This window comes from Rousettus aegyptiacus, unplaced genomic scaffold (assembly GCF_014176215.1).
Source record: "Rousettus aegyptiacus isolate mRouAeg1 unplaced genomic scaffold, mRouAeg1.p scaffold_m13_p_10, whole genome shotgun sequence".
Classification (NCBI taxonomy): Eukaryota; Metazoa; Chordata; class Mammalia; order Chiroptera; family Pteropodidae; genus Rousettus; species Rousettus aegyptiacus.
The window spans coordinates 95750246-95765957 of record NW_023416285.1 but is presented as its reverse complement, the minus strand read 5'-3'; the positions used below and the strand labels follow the sequence as shown (position 1 = coordinate 95765957).

Below are 15712 nucleotides of genomic sequence, written 5' to 3'. Positions count from 1 at the left end.
GGATGAAGGATGTGGTCGTGGCGGTGACCCCGCCCCCGGCCCTCACCTCTGACCTCCTGACCCCACGGGCTTCGGCCACCGCTTCTTCCGGTAAGCGAACTGCTTTCAGGATTTGGATGAAATCCCTCCCACGTGGCCCCTCACCTGTGACATGTCACCAGCTCATGACGGTATTCTGTAGGGAACTCAGACCACAGACGCATCGCCAACGGCGAATGAGGCCAGTGGAAGGGAGGTTTGATGGCAAAACGGATTTTATATACAAATGCAAAAAAATAGATGGCGCAAATAAGTGTCTGTAAGAAGAATGGTTTGAAGGCAAGTCGTTCACTTTAAATGAGCGACTGCAAACAAACAAACAAACAAAGTAAAGTTAGAGCATTCGGATGGTTTGCTTTCCTAATCTTCTGATAAATAAGCTATGTTACATCACGCAGTTGGCCACAAAACTTTTGTTTTAATTTGCTTCACAGCCTGCCTCTTACGCCCGCCCCGCCCCTGCCCCATAACAGGAGGAGGGAACAGAAGCCCCTTTCCGACCGCCCCCCCCCCCCCCCCCCCCCCCGTCAAGGTGGCTTTGTGTCTCTCGGGTGTCCACACTCCTGTGAGCGGCCGTGGTTTACACAACCAAGGGATTTCAATTTCCATTGCCGCTAAGGCTGACAAGCCCGGACCGCTCGCTATAAAACGGGGAAACACATTGGTGACTGCGGAAGGGGCGTCCCCAGCCCATCGACACAGAAAGATCGCAGCCTCTGGAAATGGCCGGATGCCGGGAACTTGGGCCGACTCGGTGTCATTTAATTACCTCAAGGCCCGAGTCACTTGGCCTGCTGCTTGCTGTCCGAACCTCCCCACATGGGGACTTCCTCCTGGTCTTGGCTCATGCTCGGGAACCCGCTGTTTAGAAAGTCACTTTCCTGTCCTTATAAACAATCCACCATGATAACCTGGCTTCTGGCACCGGCGGTTCATTTAAATTTTGCCCAGTTTGGTTTACGATTAAGATTTAATTAGTAAACTCGTTACAAAGACAGGAAACCTCTGACTTCCCTCTAATTCTCTTTCGGGCCTTTCAAGGACCCGGCCTGTCCCTTTGACTTTAGACATGGCGGAACGTTTTCTCTAAACATTGTTACTTACGTTAGCTTTAATTTCGAGAAAAAATATTGTTCTTTGCTTTTGAAAATAGATGGAAGTAACCGAGCCCCTTGGAGTCTAGGATTTCGAGTTCTCTATTTAGAAAATATGCCCTCTGCATATTTTTAAACTTTCTAGACTCCGAGAGTCTGTTTAGATCCTCCCAGCTTTTCTCTCAAACGGCAGAACTAGGACTGGAGGTTGGGAAACGGGAGGGGGGGGGCACCAGGGTAAGGGGAACACGACCGAATGCAGTCACCACGTGACGACACTCTCTAAATGACTCATGACCCTGGACTGCTGCACTGCCCCCTCCCCCCCGCCCCCCAGCAAGAACAGGAAAGGGCTGCCTCTGTGGATGAAGGTGAAGGATTCAAATCATGCCCAAAACAAAACGAAACAAACGAGAACAGCAGAAAGCATTCGCCAAAACGCTAAGAGTGAGGGATAAAATAAATGGATCCTTCACTGAGCCAGAGCTTTGCGACGTTAGAAACCCAGGACCGAAACGTTTTAGCTGGTAATATTTTTTTTTTTTTTTTTTTTACTGGACAGAAGTTAGATAACTTCATCCTGAGACATGAGGTCCCTGAGGAAAAATGATGGAAACTTTTTAAGTGTTATTGATCTACTCGATGCGATGTGACTCACGTTAAAACATTTACTTTGACCACACAGAGATGATTCCGGGACGCCCGAAAGAGAAATTTCCTTTCTCTTTCAATTCCTCCGTTGCAATTCGGCTTGCTTCCTGCAATGGGCCGAAGCCCTTCCTGTGATTTTCGATCCTTAAAAAAAGTGTTTCATGTTTAGACGAATGACTTTTCTTGGTAAGCCAGTCTCTCAAAACTTGCTCATTAGAAGTAACTAACTGTAAGTTGTCATACATTAGCAGGTGATAAATTAAAGATATTTAAAAAATCAACTCAACTACTATGATGGAGCTTTATTCTCTAGGGATTTCTCTGCGCGTACTATTTTTTTTAAAAACTCTAACCGAAGCAGAAAATATGGATCAGAAAGGTTAAGTAGTTTTCCTGAGGTCACACAGCAAAATTACAGGCAAGGCGGAATAAAGTTTGTTTGTTTGTTTGTTTGTTTGTTTGAACTATGTGCAGAGCTCTAGGAAAACTCAAAAGGAAAAGTTATTAGCAGCTATAAAAATCAAGACCTAGGATCCCTAATGGGTGTTTCTTTTGGGCAGTCTCCGACGGCTTTTATGAGGCTTTGGAATTTGTCACTAGATAGTGCCGGACCCTCTGGAAAGGAGCGAATCAAATCCTTTTCTCCAGGAAGTCTTGTCCAGTCTGCTCCTGGACATTTTTGGACCGAGGAGAAAAAGCCAACCTGACATTCAAAATGGCTCGGAAGAGTCTGGAGAACACAGGACTCCACAGGGTTAAGTTAAAGGGAACGGTATAAAGTCATCGGATAGCTTAATTGTACATTTTCGAATAATCTGTAAGTAAAAATAAAAGCTCCCTCTCCCTGTCGCATCAGCCCTTGGTCTGGAAGGTTCGGGGATCAGTGTGGGAATGTAAGTCGTAGGTAACGGGCCACGATTCCAGTTCTCACCTTTGCGAGCCTGGGTGCCGGGCCGGATGGAAAGGGAAGCCGTGGAAAGGAAGAAGGAAGAAGGATTTCTAAAATAACGATCAAGAAAGAGAAAGCAGAAATACCAAAGGCGCAAAGGAATATGACTCCCAGGAAACCGCAGCGTGGAGAGGGACAGTAACCGGCCTCCAGAGCTTACCGGTGTCACCTGAGGCTTCCCTGAACAGGTGTGCAATCGTCGGAGACACGGCTCCGACCCCTGAGCATGAGGAGAGTAGCAGATGTAAACGGAGAGAGAGCCGAGCCCGGGCCCCTACTTTCTCTGGGTAAGGGGTTCCACTCGGGAAGGTGTTTCTAAAAACGCAGTGCTTGGGAGGCCGCGAGCGGGAATCAGAGCAGAGCGCGCAACCGCAACACGGGAACCTTGACCGAGTCCTGTTTGGAAGAGCACAGCCATCGAGAATATTCTTGGCCCCACGGAGGGCATTTAAGTAGAGAGCCGAGATTTTAATAGATTATATTATGGATTGATTACCGACGGTCTTCGGCGTGATTATATTTCTGTGGTTAAGGGGTTTATCCTTTTTCTCGGGTCATGCCGCCTGAAGTTGGGTTGAAGTGTGATGTCTGAGAGTTAGAAACCTGTGTGTGTGTGTACACGTGTGTACGTGTGTACATGTGTGCATAAGCATACTTACTTAGGCAGAGCACGGTTGGAACACTAATGGCGTCAGTAGGCTTCTGGATACGGGTTGGGTACCGTAGCCTGGCGGTCCGACATCACTGACAGATTGATAGGAGAGGCCGACACGTGCCTCGTGGAAAGTGCACAGGCTAACGCTCAGGGACGGGGCGCTGCGGTGGGGTGCTAAGGGTGTTGGGAGTGGGGTGTCCAGGCAGGCGGGAAGGAGAAGGGCCAGTATTCAAGAGGGCAGAGGGGCAGGCGTACCCTGCCTGCAGTTCCAGACGTCCAGGTGAGCGGGCTGCCACTTCAGCCGGGGGTCAGCGCGGGGAGGTTTCTCTCAGTGCGGCAGCGTGCAGGTATCAGAAGACGGAATGACACAGTTTGAAAACACGGGGTGGGTGAGGGCCATCGGTCGGTGTAGAGGAGGCCCTGTGTAAGCCGAACAGGGATTAGCGGGTCCTGAGCGTCCCGTGTGACCTGAGGTCAAGGGCGTGGTGAGTTAGTCTTGACAGTGCCAAGTCAGACGGTGGGAGAGGGGTTGTGGGTGCAGAGGGTTCCGAGGTGTCCGCGGGCCTCCCCTTGATTCTGTCGGTGCAGACCAGGAGTCCCGAGGAGAACCGGTCCTCCTCGTGGCCCCCGAACACTCTCCTGACCTCTGCCCACAGTGCCCTGCGTGGGGGGCGTCCGACTCAGCTTTGAGGCAGATGCTTCTGCCCTGCGCGCATCCGGGGGCTTGCCGTGCATGGCTCAGCCATTCCCTCACCCAACGGCCTGCCTGAGTGCTGGGCGCACTGAGATGAAGAAGGTGAGCTGGCCCCGGTCCAGGTCCGACCCCCGGCACCTCGGGTGGCCCAGGGCCCGTGTCCCCACCTTCCCGAGGAGGACTTCTTAGATGACATCTACCCCAGCTCCAAGTTTTGAAAGAATCTTGCCTATCCAATCTAATAAGGAGCATCCTTTGCCCCACTGACAGCCAAAGCTGAGTTATCTGACCGCGCAGACCGGGTCCGGGGTAGGGCTTGGGGTTCACCTTCCCGTCTCCCCCCAGCGGTGCCACCTCCCAAGCTGGGTCTTAGAGAGCTCGGTGCCCAGAGACAGGAGGGTCGTTCTTTGTTCAAGGATCTCTGAGTGGCTGAACCCTCATGTGAGCTTTTAAAAATCCATTTTCAGGAAGTGATCATTCATTTCCTCACCTGTATTATTCAAAACAAACAGAAATTGAATGTGAAATAGTGAGAGCCGACAGCGAAGGACACAAAGGGACGGTCAACTCATTTGCTGAATGCTACGGTGAGTGGCTTGAGTGACATCACGTGTCTTCTTCAGAAGCGACACGACTATTTCTATTTTCATTAAGATTTTTGGGATCCGAAGACCCCAGTTAGGGTGTATTTGTGGTATAATTAAAACAGAAAAAAAAAAAAAGATAAGAAAACGAAACTACAGTCCTGTTGCTCTGTCGCGCTGAGATTCTCACCACCAACATCAATCGTTCGCACATCCTCGCAACTCAGCGCGAATTTAAATATTTGCGAAGTATCATTAGGGCCCCACAGATGGGCAAAACCCAAGGAAGATACTCCAACCTGGATTGGGTAGTGGGGTGGGTAACGGTGTATTCCTTTTGGAGACAGCTCAGAAAAGCATTTATCCTTAACACATGATCTTGTCTTTGATAAAAGCAGAAAAAAAAAAAAAACCATTGTTTTCATAGTACAAAGGACACAGAGTGTATCTTTACACAATTGGCTTGGCTGTGAGGGCTTGAAGAAGTGACTGTCCCCCTGGAGGATACAGTCCCAACAGGAGGGAATATTGGAAATCTCGGCAGAGGAAATGGATGAAATCTTCACAGGGAGATGGCAGAACTTAAAAATAAAATTAAAAAAAAAAAAAAAGCTGAGCAAAATGGATCTGAGTCACAACAAAGTTTCCCAACAGAATACTCAAAAACTTGTTTTTCAAAAAAAAAAAAAAAAAAAGGAGCCGTCTGCTTTGCTTGCTGGCGAGATGAGCAGGCCAGTTTGTAGAACCCAAAAATGGCCATCTCCAATCCGAGCATTTCCTGAGAGTCAAGTCATGTCAACGACATACTTTGCCGATTCGTCAGCAGCTTTGAAGCCACTGAACTCTTCTGAGAGCGTGAGATTTACTTTGTGGGCTACTCGCAAAAAAAAAAAAAAAAAAAAAAAAAAAAAAAAAAAAAAAACAAACAAAAAAAACTGTTCTTCAAATAAAGGACATTTTGGCCTCTTCCTTGAATTCTGCTTATTTTATTTTATTTTATTTTATTTTTTTGTCGGCAGTATCCGCCAGTGACTCAAGTGTGTTTAACCTGAAGTCCAACTCTTTAATTTTTCAAATCGCATGGGCCTGTGTCATAGAAAGACCTGGCCCGTGACAGGTCTCCCTGTCCTGTCCCTTGGCCTGTTTGCTTTGCCATCTGCCTTCAGGGACAGAAAGGGGGTCTGCTTTCAAAACTGCTCCGCACCCCGGCTGCTCTCGACCTTTAAAGCGCGTGAAGGGAATGCCTTGACGCGGCTCTCTCGTCCCTGATCGCAGGGAACTCTGCGACTGTGCGACTGTGTGGTGTGGTGTCACTCTTAGTTCAGGTGCACTCGGGAGAAGGAACGTCGCCCTCCAAAATATCAGAGGACGTGTGCGTGGGGCATTCGTCTTCCGTAAAAAAAAACTCTGACTGATAGAAGCCGTGTTTTAGGGGCATCCTCCCCCACGTGTCCCAGGGGTGGGGGCTGCGGGGTGACTCTCCAGGAAAAGGACGGGGCCCCTCAGCGCGTCCCCCCTGCAAACCTGGCTTCCAGCTCCGGGTTCGCCTCCTTCGGCGGGTCCCCAATCCGTCAGACGCTTTGTGGTCGCTCACTGTGAACGCACAGGGCTGACGGGGTCCTTCCTCAGAGTAAATGGTGCCGGTGCTTAGACACAGTTCAAAGGGTTTATCACCCCGATTCTCCGAGGTGGGCCAGGCGGCCGGCTCCGACTTCTAATTAAACGCCTTTATTCCCCGCCGACGCTCGACGCCCGCAGTCCCAGCAGGAACCTGCATGGTCACCCAGCCACGCTTGCTACTTCCACGGTCTCCCCATCTCCGTTTTTTCCCTGTTCGTTGCAATCACCATAACCCGCACCCTCGAGTAATTTTGCTGCCGTCCATCGCGTGGAGTGGGGTGGCCGCATCTGCGCCACTCCGGCCACCCTGGGTAAACGGCTGGGGATGCGGTCAGCAGGCTGTCTTCCTTGCCTTCCCCCCCGCCCCTCCCCCCGTCTCAGGGTGGAGCGCCGCATCTTGGAGGAACCATGGAGAAAAGCAGAGGGCTCCCCTGGCAGGGTGGATCGCCGAGGCTGTGTGATGTCACGCCGACCGCTCGCAGGGGCCGCGCTCTGGGGCAAGCCGTGCGCGGCCGCCGGGCAGGAGTCCCACGGCGGCCAGGAGGAGGACCAGTTCTCGCGTCTGCAGAAGACAAAGCGTCGGTATGTCCTATTGTTTCTTCAGGCTCCTACTTCCTTCTGTTTATTCTAGCTTTCGTAAACCAATGAGTCAAGGCCCTGGCTTCTGACTCCAAGCCGCACCCCCCCCCCCCAGCTCCCCCTCACCCCCTACCCATCCCCCACCCTCTATCCCCCCACCCTGTCCCCCACCCTGACAGGCCATTCCGGATTGGGATTCGGGTGGCGGGAGCTGGGACCAGAGTTTTGTTTTGGGTTTTGTTTACAGGCCGGGCTTTGCTTTATAATTTCTTACGAGGAAGTGTTGGAGGAAAGGCCTTTCTGCTTTGATGGCAAACTTCTTGGACCCACTGACGGAAACTTCCCCTTGCTCTGGGACCCCAAGTGCCACCTCTGGGGCGTCCTTAGTTGATGGTTAGTTTACATGCCGGGGGGTGGGGGTTCCTAACACAACATTTTTGATTAAGAGTGGCCCTTAAGCATCCTTTAGGTGACCGCTGTCAATAGTCAGGAGGGGGAGGCTGCGTTTTCAGCAGCTCCAGAGAGAGGACGCCCCCCGGGGCCCTGAGTGTCCTGTCCCCCTGGCTCCTAAGAGGCAGCAGGCTTGAACAAAGGACCTGCTGACAGAGTGGCTAAGGAGCTCCTAGAGGTAGCCTTGCTGGTGTCACACAAAGGTGAGCCGCCCCGCCCGGCTTGGAGAGGACCCCGAGCTGTCACCGAGCCCGGCTGCCCTATTGTTCTCGGAGGAACGTTTTCCCACAGGAAGCGGCAGGAGGAAAGGGCTGAGAAAGGGGGCATTTTGCAGGCACTGCACTACGTCTGAATCTGCGACTGGTGCCACTTAGGAAAGTCGTAGTTTTTGTTAGTTTGTTTGTCGGTAAGGGCACAAAGGAGTGACGACCCACCAAGGATAATGCCAAGCTGCTAACGACCTTGCCTGCCCCTTTTCAACCTTCCGCCTTCGTTTTCTCCCCATTATACCCCACCCCACCCCACCCCACCCCACCCACGTCACAATCTTATTTGGGCACAGAGATTCGGCAAAGACCTCCCTGTTTCCGTCACCAGGAAATCTGGGGTTCAGGCTTCCAGGCTCCAGGCTCTGAACAGGACGGGGCGATGAGCGGTCTGGGGGAAGGAGGAAGGCGTCTGTGCTGGACCCGGGGGGCGGTGGGGGCGGGGGTGGGTGCCAGGCGAGGCCGAAGCAGAGGAGGGAGACAAACCAGACCGGGAGCTGCTCGTGTGAGAGTTTTAGAGATTTCGATATTCACTCAACGACAATGAAGGGTCAACGAAGTGCCTTACGCGGGAGACCCGCCAGACGGCGGCACGGTGTGACTTCATCCCGAACTCACTGTCATCGGAGGAGGTCATCGTGGATCTAAAACAAGTTGTTTTTTTTTTTAGATCAAAGGGATAAATATAATCGTCTGTTTATTTTGCCAAAAAAGGCTATTAACAAAAACATGTATCACCATCATTATCGTCATCGCTGTCACCACCACCATTGTCATCTTTTAGCTTAAAAAAAAAAAAGGGGAGAGCACAGTGTAACAAGAAAAAGAAAGGAAGGCCAGTCTCCCAGCAATGAGCATCGCTGAGGTATGATTAACTCGGCTTTCTGAAGACGCACTGCGTTGCCGTGATCGTCCTTTCGTCTCGGTCCTGGGGGAGCCTCTTCCCAGCCTGGCGCTCGTCACCGATGCGGCGTCGGGGAACCTCGGCTGAGGGAAGCAGGTGTTTGGGTGGTCAGGAGAAACCCGAGGCCGACGGGGTGACTTTGCAACGCTGCGTTTGGGGCGGTTAGGGAGGCAGGAAGGATGGAAGACGCGAAAGTCCCTGCCTCTCAATGAACGGCCGCTGAGGCTCCGGTTGAATGGGGTGAAAACAATGGCTCGTTTTATTTCTAACGAAGAAGAACAACGTTATAACCATTGTGTAATTGAGGACCACTTCAGAGCCAGCTAAGAGAGCGGTTATCATTCCCATTTTATTATTTCCGGATCAGAAAACGTTTAAATTGCCCGCGAGCGCCGCAGCGTGCGGCTCGAGGCCGTGCTGTGTTTACACACGAGGCAGAAAAGCCGAGGTCACGGCGACGGCACCTTCTGCGAACTTCGAAGCCACGCGAGGGAGCCGGCCCCGGCTCGCGCGTTTCGACAATGACATTGAAACATGACGATTGCGTCTTGACCGCGTACAGGATTTCTCTGGCCCGTCTTTGCTGAAACGGCTCAGACGAAAAGAAGCGACAAGATCGCAGTGTCAGAAAGTGCGATGGGAGAGTTAGTTGCGAGGTCACCACCGTCTTCGTGGTTACGGCCGGCACCGGGGATGCTGGGAAGAGTGACGGATGAGCTCCGCGTCTTTTAGTGTGGGAGAGGCGACCGATATTTTTTTCAAGTTCGTTCTCTGTGTCCCAGATAGTGACTAGAAATTAATACATTTCTTCGCTGACCTTTACATTTGATACATAACAAATTACTTTGCCAATTAAGAAAAAAGGGAAACCGACGTGTGCATTAGGCCCTGTATCTAATTTATCACGGCGCCGGCAATAAGCAATCCATCTGCTTGATTGTTTATTCATTAAGAAAGCTCAAAAAATCGCGTATATAAGTTTACTCCTTTTAACATATTCAGAACCGCCCCCCTCCAGGTTCCTGTCTGAGCCTCCCGGTCAGGCTGGGTCCCCCGGGGAACAGGTAAGACGCCTCAGAGCTCAGCCTTAGGTCTGGGGGGTCCCTCAGGTGCGCGGCCCCCCGGAGCCGCCCGACCGGAGTGTGTCAGTGTGGTGGATGAGCAGGCGGCCGCCCTCCGGCCAGCCTGTGGCCCCGGCTGCCCCGGCACTGGGCTCACAGCCACCCGGCCACGTCCCCGGGAGTGCTGCCGGCTCCCGGGCAGGAGCCGGCGCGGGGTGCTGCGCCCCAGCCTGCTGCCAGGAAGTGTCACCCCGCTGCCCCGTCTTCGTGAACGGGGCCTCAGCCCCACGACGTGACGGCAGGTGGGGCCGGGAGGTCTCTGGGTGCAGCACACGTGGTCACGCCGCCGCGTCCGGTGCAGCCACAGCCACATGGCCGAGGCGTCCTCGGGCTCGCAGTGGTGGTGCCCGGGAAGCAGCGCTTGGGCCACAGTCTCCGGCCCGTCGTGAGCTTGGCTCTGGCACCGCTAGGCTCCTACTGGAGCCTCTTGACGCGGGCACGGCAGAGCCTTGGGGTGCCGCCTCCCGGGACCGCCTCAGCGCCGCGTGGCACGGAGGCCTCCTCGACCTGCTTCCCTGTGTGACGCAGGGCCTTGCGCACGCGGACTCTGCTCACCCGGGCGGCAGACGCTGTGACACGGGCTGCCGGTCACTGTGCAGGGCGTGACTCTGCTGCTTGGCCCTCTGCTCCTGGCAGCCGGGCGCAGCAGGCCGTGAGCGCGCAGGGCCGCCGTCCTCCTGCAGCAGACGGCCCTGGACGCCGCAAGGGCCACTTCGCAGCCCTGTGACAGCCTCTCGCCCCGTGGGCACAGCTGCCAGGTCGTCATGCCGGAGCCAGGAGGCCCCGTGCTCCCCGGGGCGCAGCAGGACCTGGGGGTGCTGAGGAGGCCACACCCTGGGGTTCTGGGTCTTCACCAGCGTCTTCTGACAGACCCCGCCTGGGCGACGGGCCCGCACGGACCGACCCTCTGTTTTGGACGGGCCGGCAGAGCCAGGGAGGAGAAGGAGGATTAAAAACGCAGGCTTCGATGGAACTTTGAAATTCGAAGGGATTTAACAAAAACGTTCTAACTTCCTTGCTAGGCCCTGTACATAAAGCGGGGTGGGTCACGGCCACCGCCAGTAAGTGTTTCTAAAGGATGGGTGGCCCGCCCCGTGTACGCGTCCCCTGGTCACCGCCACTGACCTTCTGAGCTGCGCTGGGACCCAACCGACTGTTACCGCTGCCGAGTCCAGGCCGTGCACAGCCCGGTCCAGGCAGCGAGTCAAATGTCGCCGTGAACCGGGAGGGTCATCTCTGCGGCCGGATCCAGCAGGCCAGCCCCCCCACCCCGCCCCCGTCCTCCTCGACTTCTGAGGCCATTCACCTCCGCCTCCCTCGAGACCCTGCCCCTCATCTCCGAGCCTCCGTCTTGGTTTCGGCGGCCTGTCCCTCCTCCAGCGTTGGGTTCGCCGGGTTCTAACCGTTCTTCTCATCGTCCCTTTGCCGAGTCCCATGGGAGCGGACGCGGCCCAACCCTGCCGCCGGCTTTCATTCTTCTCCCGAGTTCCAGACGGATCTGCACACCGCCCACTGGATATCTGCCCTTCCCAGGGCGCTAGGACCCCGGATTCCAACGGCCCGACCAAGGCCGTCCTCCTTCCATTTCTTCTCCTCTCCCAGTCCTTCCTGAAATTCGGGGGTTGTTCCCGACTTCTCCATTACCTCCCCCATGCGTTCGGTTAGCGGGCCCCGCTCATGCCAACACCTCCCCACCACACCCCTGAATCAGAAAGCAGGTGACCCGTGGCTGGCAAATGCCGAAAGGGACGGGGCTGTGTTATTCTCGCGCGGAGGGCCGCGTCGTGGTGCGGGTTCCGAGCTCCGAGGAGGAGCGAGGCGTTTTCATGCAGGCGTCTCGGCTTCGTCCTCGTCCGCCGGCTCCCGCTCGCCACCTCCGGGCTCGTCACAGTGTCCTCGGAGCGCGGCTTCCGGAATGCGGATTGGACCGTAACTTCCCGCTGCTTCGGGTCTTGGCGCTCTGGGGAACCCGCCCGGGCTCCCCAGCAGGCCCTTCGCGGGCGGCTGGGCCTGGCCTTCCCTTCGGCGTCTGTCATCCGCGACCATCCGTCTTCTCGTCCCCGTGCTGGGGACCGCCTGGCGCTCTAGGTCCCACGTTTCTCTGATCGCTGCGCTTGCCACACGCCTGGCGCGTGCAGCCCAGGCCTGGCGTGGATAACTCGTGCCCCTCCTTTAACATCCACGCCCCAAGTCATCGCCCGCGCCGACGGGGTCTTCTCTGGCTCCCTTGCTCCGTCCGAGTTAGGGGCTCGTCACCCCGCCCCCTGCCCCCACGGCTCTTACGCACACACCTGCCAGAGAGGTTTTGTTCTGACCAATGATAAATATCTATGAACTTCTCAGGCTCCTCAGTCCGTGAGCCCCTTGAGGCAACCCTGTGCCTTCAGTCCGCCGTGGCACACAGTGAACGGTAAGGGTCTGCTGAGGAGTCGGTGGTGGCCGCCGTCGCACACCGGTGTTACGTGGAAGCGAGGTGGAGCAGAGAAGCGGTCCGAGAAAAATCACCCAATTCCCTCTTTTGCGCTGGTCAAGAATTCGCAGAGGTGGTCTACGGCCACGCCGCCCCGAACACGCCCCATCCCGTCTGATCTCGGGAGCTAAGCAGGGGTGGGCCCGGTTAGTACTTGGATAAGGCACCGCCTAGGAAAACCAGGCGCCGTAGGCGTAAAAAATAAAAAAAAATAATAAAAGATTGTAAGCTGACAAGGTCCTTGCAATCTGTGAGGTCAACCAACGGTTGCCTCGCCTAAAAAAAAAATAAAATAAATAGATAAATAAAAAAGAATTCCCAAAGGGTTCTCGGTTCCATTCTGCAAAACTCTGCCACAGCACTGCCCTGGCCTGGGTCCCGCCGGCCGCCCAGGATGGTGGCGCGTGATGCCCTGCTGTGGGGAACTGTCCAGTTATCGCTGGGACTCCGAAATCCAGTCTGAGCTGAACTCTGTTGCCCGACCCTGCCCTGATATAAACCACTTCCTGCGGGATTCAGTGGTGATCAGCCTGGGACCAGGGTTGGGGACGGTCCAGACGTATTTGATTGCCATTCTCAAGGAGGTGCATTCAGATTCAGATGGAGGGTGTGTGTGTGCGTGTGCATGTGTGCGTGTGTGCGTGTGCATGCATGTATTCACATGGAGAGAGCGTGAGAGACAGATGAATGTCTTTTCATTCTCGACTCTCCTTCCTTCACCCTCTCTCCATTTCCCACCTGCTGAGCGCTAATTAAATGCCGGACAGTCACTAGGTCCGTTACATGCGTTCCGGGATTATTCGCCCCTTGATCATATTTACTGCACACGGTTAATCCTCGCAAAAGTTCTAGCCCAACGTTTAGAATACCGAAGTCATTTGCTTGCTCAGACTAGGAAATTGCAGAGGCTGGATTCAAAAATCCAGGTCCCTCGACTCCAAACAAGTCTCACTACGTACGTCGTGTGAACTTTTGGGTTAAGCGGCTTGTAAAAACCCACCTCGAAACGATTACATCGTGGATGCCGTTCTATTCCTTTTTCTTTTTTTCCCCTTTTCCCTGGAAACGAGTGGTGGAGCAATGACCGGGATGAGGCGTCGGCACAGGAAGAATGAGCGTCGTGTTAGGTTTCACGTCCGGAAGCTGATGTCGCCTTAAGATGGCACCGTCTCATTCCTGACAATACACTCCAGGAGAAGACCACATACGTTATTTATTTATTTATTTTGCTTCAAACCAAACCTGAGTAACAAATGGACTCTCCATAAGACTCTGATGCTATTAATTTGTAATTAACATGGTCCTCCCCGTTTTCTTCTTTTTCACTATTTTTGTCGTGACAGGACACTCTGATAGAAATTGCTTTGGAGGGAATAAAAACTGGTCCCAAATATGGGCTTGGGGCCCCCTCACTTTGTTACCTGGGCGTGTGGAGTGTAGCAGGGGAGTGTGGGCAGGGCTGGGGAGACGGGGTGCTCATGTAAAGGCATGCAGGGTGGGTTACTCTGCTGGAGCCGGAGCTCCCTTGTCTGGGAAGTTCCTCAAATGCACTATAGGACTGCGGAGCCATTCGGTCTCAGCCTTGAGGGGCTGTGATCAACGCCCCTTTCCTGTGCTTCTTTATACCTTCAGGTAGAGGGAAGTAACCTGCTTAGCGAGCTAGTACCCTCCGGTGTTAAAAAAGGACTGTGTGAGGACGGGGAATGGCTGAGCTCCTGGCTACAGGTAAGAGGGAGGTGAAAAGTTGCCCCTCATCTCTGCAAATTTGTTTTGGTTCCTTTTGAATTTCGAGTGACTGGAATCTCTTAGGATAAACATATTTTGTTATGTAAATGAGCCATCAGCCCCCACCCCAAGTGCCCTTCCGACCCCCTCTCAAATTCCTAAACCAGAGAGCAGGTAAACAGTCGTTAGAAGGTGCCCAAAGGAGCCCACCTGTATTACTCTCCTTCACAGGGTTCAATCACAGTATATAACTTTTGAGTAAAAAAACGAGTCATTTTCATGCATCGGCATTTGGGAAAGATTTCTTTGAAACTTTTTTTGGTTGTGCATTAGAAGCGACCCTTTTGGACTGAGAGCTGCCTCTGCACCTGGGCGAGGCAGAATGCTAGAGCCGGAGAAGAAAAGAGAGACTCACAAAGACCTCCGCCCTCCCTGGAGAAGATTTCAGACTCGCAGGAGCCACGCTGTTTACCCCAAACGCCCGGGGACCACTCAGGGGCCAGGTCTGTGTTTACGCAGCTTTGGGCTCCCGGCACCTCACGGTGCCAGGCACCTGTTGTGCGTTTGAGCGCACAGTGACCAAGGGCGTAAGTGGCAGACCCGGGAGGTGAGGGGCCGCCTATGTTAAGCGCCAAGAGAGAGGAGACTCCTGCGGGGTGGTCAGACGCTTCCCAGAGTATTAGAGCTAGCTCTTGCAGGAGGAAAAGGTTAGAAGGCGCCGTGAGAACATGTTCCCTGGGGTTGGGAAACGATGGATAAATTGAGAATTGACAAGTCGGAGCCTGAGTTTGTGCTGAAGAGAGGGGGATTAAAAACAACCAAATAAACAAACAAACAAAAAACCGGAAATGCCCCGAATAGTTAAAACCACTTGATTCAGGAGCATTGTAATTATTACTTTTTCTTTCCGTTGAAGGTCGACAGTGGGACCGGACCAATTAACCTGGCCATTCTTATTAACCACTTGGAACCGGTGTCATTCTGGGTCTGGAGGGCATAGAGGACGTGCATGGTTTAATGGAGGTCACGGATGTTTCCAGAGAGGTTACAGGTCCAGGCTCCCCTGGGCGTGTAGGCGGCAACGTCTTTGCCAGAAGGATGGCGTGTTCACTCCGTCGAAGTGTTTTGCTAAGTATGTAAGCACGTTCCCTTCTGCTTGGCTTCTCGATGCGTTTCGTCCTGTCGAATGGCTGGCTCAGCCGCAGTATCCGCTCGGGGGTCAGTGTGTGCGACAGGACGTGGGTCTTTCCCACATCCTTCCCTGCTGCGACCGTCCTGGAGCCGTGTCCACCTCCCGCGTGAATCGAGCCCGTGATTTTGCAACGCAGAAGTAATGCGAAGGCCAAGCTCGTCCCTCCTTAGCGTCCCCGTGACGCGACGGGACACCAGGTGCTCTGGGGCCGCTCAGCCCCATTGCCCCCTGCCACCTTCCCAGACACAGCAGCTATTTTAAGAATACGATAAAGCAGACGCACGCAGAGGACGAATCAAAACCAGAACCCAGCGAAGTCTAACACGAACCGCTGGCTCCAAGGAGTTTATAATTTTGGGGGGGATCCAGCATACCTCGTCTACACAAAAGGAGGGAGAAAAAAAAAAACCCATATTTCTAATGGAGCAGTATAGACGTCTATACAAATCAATGAGATGCATGTGAAGTGTGTAATTTCTGAAGGAACACAGAGCAAAAGGAGATTAAATGTGTGCTCAAGGGAAAAACATCCCAAATGTGAAACGGTTGGAGTGGATGCATTTTTTTTTTTTTTTTTATCAGTGCGTTTGGAGACTACAAGGTTCTGACTCAGAGTGGAACATACATAATTTTCATATGAGCGAGGATAAGACACAGCGCCATAACCATAGGGGGACCCCGAATTGCAGGAAGGACAGGAAGTAGGCCGTAAGTTTCGC

General features: G+C 53.6%; 1 pseudogene; it reads left to right on the top strand.

The window, feature by feature from the left end:
* The first annotated feature begins 12152 nt into the window (after positions 1-12152).
* LOC118609173 lies at positions 12153-12271 on the top strand (annotated as a pseudogene).
* Positions 12272-15712: the final 3441 nt, after the last annotated feature.